The sequence below is a fragment of the Rhinopithecus roxellana genome, chromosome 21 (assembly GCF_007565055.1).
Source record: "Rhinopithecus roxellana isolate Shanxi Qingling chromosome 21, ASM756505v1, whole genome shotgun sequence".
In the NCBI taxonomy this organism is placed as follows: Eukaryota; Metazoa; Chordata; class Mammalia; order Primates; family Cercopithecidae; genus Rhinopithecus; species Rhinopithecus roxellana.
This window is the reverse complement of record NC_044569.1, coordinates 44,108,229-44,111,869: the sequence shown is the minus strand read 5'-3', so window position 1 is coordinate 44,111,869 and position 3,641 is coordinate 44,108,229. Positions and strand designations below refer to the sequence as shown.

Below are 3,641 nucleotides of genomic sequence, written 5' to 3'. Positions count from 1 at the left end.
TCTGGCTTTAATGTAAGAATTTTGTCTGAAAAAGAAGCATAGACATTTAGAAATTTTGTATTTTTACATTTTTATAGATAAACTCATTGGATTATCTGTTTTTCATCGTGGAACACACTATCAACATTTTCTTTAGAAGATGTATAGGATAGGTGGCTTTCAGCGGGAAGAAAGTGTCCTAACTGAAAACCTCAAGGAAGATAGGGCATGTGGAAATAAAGACTATCCAAATGAAAACAAACATAAGCCATGTATTCAGAGCTTGCTACAGCAAGGGCATCAGTGCCACCACTTCAATTTGGCAGAGGCTGAAAGTCAGACAAAGCAGTGGGAAAGCTTTGGAGTGGAGAAAAGGAAAGGTGTTAGACATGTTCCAATTGAGGCATTGTCATGACGGCACTGGAGTCAATGCAGGTAGGCTAGCCAAGAGCGAGACATCTTCTGTGATTGGTTTGGGGACCATATTTAGCTTTCTCTGGTGGGTTCTGAAACGGAAAAAAGAAAAAAAAAAGATGAAAAATAGGGAGGCTGGCAGTTGTTGACCAAATCGTGACCATTCTGAACCAATCTTAAGAGATTGTAACTGGTTTCCTGCAATGATTGCTGCAGAGTCTGTGGGTCAGAGTTCTGTTTATTACACATAGACTGACCATTGTCTGTTTCTAATTCAGTTTCTCAAGAGCTTACAAGGATGTCAGCAAGAGCAAGTTATCTCTGACTCCACAGTCAATTTATCCACTAAGCACACATGAACTACCGTCAAAGGCCTATGATACTTTTATGGACCCATAAGAACATTTTAATTTCTTCTAAAATCAGAAAAAAAAATGAACTTCAGATTTTTAAATGTTTTAATGCATAATGCATAATGTCAATATATTTATTCCAACTCAATATTCTGAGAATTTGAATGTTGTATATGATATGGTTGGTAAAGACCGTGTATTATAGGAGGAAATGAGAAGGAGGTTTGAAAGAAAGAAGTTTATCATACTCAAAGGGCTCAGAGAGGGGTCATCTCATGCTATACAGGGACACAGAGAAGGCATGGGTGTCAGTCAGAAGGCAGAAAGGAGCAAGGAGAAAGCATTAGACCACAGGCTTTATTGGATTTCCCATAGGAAAAACAGGGCAGAGCAAACAGTTTAAAACAGGCTTGCTTTGAAAATTCTGGCTGGACTTTGAGCTATAAGGATGGCCTCCATCTGAGTGATACTTGGCCCTGGGATAATTTAAGTCAGGGCAAACATTGGCTTGGTGTGTGAGAGTTAGATAAGGAAGTAATTAATGGATTGGCTGGTTTGCATATGAAAGGCCTGCATTCCTAGGCAAATTGTTATTATCTTTAGGAATTAGCTAGCCCTGGGAGAAGGAGTTTCTTCGTGGTCTACAAGGCTCCCAAATGCCAGAACAACAAGAATATAGATAATAATAAAATATTATAAATTCAATATTGGCCTTGTGAAGAATCGATGCCAAATAGACAAATACAGAATTTGAGAAAACACAATTAGAACATTAAGTAATGAAATACAATTTTTAATGTTTCTTTGTGGATGAAAAGGTCCAAGAAAGTCATAATACAGCCCCTCTTGGCTGCAGCCTGTACAAAAGTTTGGTTCAGTAAAGGGTTTGAATGGTGTGGGAGAAAAACTTCCAAGCAGATAAGGTTGAACAAAGTGGCACCACAACTTCTAACCATTGCCCTTCCGCGTTCACAAAACCACCTTCCTTATTTGTTTTGTTGATCTTATTTGTTTTGTTGATCTGCTCCTAGTACTTGTTCCTGAAAATTGCCTTTAGCATGTAGACACTGATTTTCTGGCCTCTACATAATTCCCGTTCTCAGGCTTCTTTCTTAAAGCCAACCCTGACCTTTGTCTTGACATTACTGCCCTGGTTACCGCGGTAATGTGCTGAACACATAATACCAAGAATAATGAGTATTTGTGTTTTTTTTAAAAAACAGAGCTTAAAATTTTTCTGAACTTGCACTTATAATTTCATTAACTACTCAACAAATGATATTATTACCAAAGAGAATACTAAATTACATTAATTTTTATTATATGCTTTATGATTTGTATTAACTATTATACATTAATACAGTTAGGAATATATACTGCTACAAACAGGCATAATGGAGATTTTTTTGAGAAGTTTTGTATTTTATTATGTGTTCTTCCATTTAATTTGAATTATATTGCTTTCATATTATAGCTTATCTGGTCTTTCTGTTTCATGATATACATTGAATATCAGTTCTAAATTACTAAAATATTTAAAGAAAATGTTTAGTTCAGACACTGTACCTCACTGTGATCACAGAGCTTTAGTCATTGACTGAGGTCTTGAAAGTCACCATCTTCTTGTTTTTTTTCTTGCAGAAGAAATGTCAAGTTATACTTCTTTACTCTACAGGATTCAGAGAATATTTGTTTTCAGATAAGTAGCTTGGAGTTTACCCTTTAGATATTCAAATAAACACAGCACCATTTTCAACCTTTCAACTTTCTTCTCAAAAACTTTCAGGAGCTCAGCAGCAGGAAGTCACCAGTTTTTGGAGAAAGAAGTTGAGTATTTTAAATATTCTTAAAGTTCTGAAATCACCAAGGCCACTGTGTAGAAAGGATTACTGATTCTTTCTATAGAAAATGGCAATTTGCAGTCAATCCCAATGGGGCAATGAGTAAGAGTAGCAAAGAAAGAAAAAAAAGTTATGACTTTATCTCAATGAACTATCAGGAAAGTGTTCGAGACATACCACTAGCTAAAAAAATGATTTTAAGTAAAATAGACAATTGTCTTCATCAAAAAAATTTCTTCCATGCACTGTCTAAGATCACAGGAAGAGAAAGAGGAAGGTGAGTAGATGAGGCAGATTAGAAAGTAGGTAGTATAAATAACATTAGATGGTTCCTCAATATCTTAGAGCCTCCCTTATTTATTGCTGATAGAACCTTGATTTGTTCAGAGTTCTTCTGTCCCCAAGCAATGAATCAAAACTCACCTGGCCCATTATGACAAGCCTGTTCTCTCTCAGGCTGCCTAGGAGCTAGGGTTGGCCGACTGAAAGAGCTAGGATTGGCCAGCTGAAGGAGCTAGGATTGGCCAACTGAAAGAGCTAGGATTGGCCAGCTGAAGGAGCTAGGATTGGCCAACTGAAGGAGCTAGGGTTGGCCATCTGAGCTCTTCTGTATTTAAGGGGCTGACTGCAGGAAGGACTTCTAGGAAAGGTTTTGCTTTTCTGGTAATTAACGAGGTCAAGTAGAATGACTGTCCACTCCTTTCTTATCTTCTACCAGCTTTTTGCTTAGAACAGTGGACCCAGTGCTTATGGCTGCATCACCATTTTCATTACCAGTTCAAGAACAACAGAAACTAAACCACTATCAGTGGCAACCTAACTCAATCTTGTTATATAATTACAAAAATGATATCCTTGCTTTTAAAGCCTTTATAAGTCAGGAATTTTTTAAACTGGCATTCAAATATGTTAGTACAATGTAGCCCCATCTCAGTTCATTTATGTCAGCCCCACATCTATATTGGGCATCTGAATAACATTTAAGAAAGTTTCATTGATTAAAAAAGTTTGAAAACACTATATATGGCAATATCTATGTTCTCCCAAATTTGTT

General features: G+C 36.7%; 1 long non-coding RNA gene across 1 annotated transcript; it reads right to left on the bottom strand.

The window, feature by feature from the left end:
- Window positions 1-1,525: 1,525 nt before the first annotated feature.
- On the bottom strand, window positions 1,526-2,965 carry LOC104656724. Its single transcript, XR_747171.2, has 2 exons — window positions 2,313-2,965; window positions 1,526-1,916 (listed from the first exon to the last, which is right to left on the bottom strand). It is a non-coding gene; the product is annotated as an uncharacterized LOC104656724 (long non-coding RNA).
- Between the last annotated feature and the right edge of the window lie 676 nt (window positions 2,966-3,641).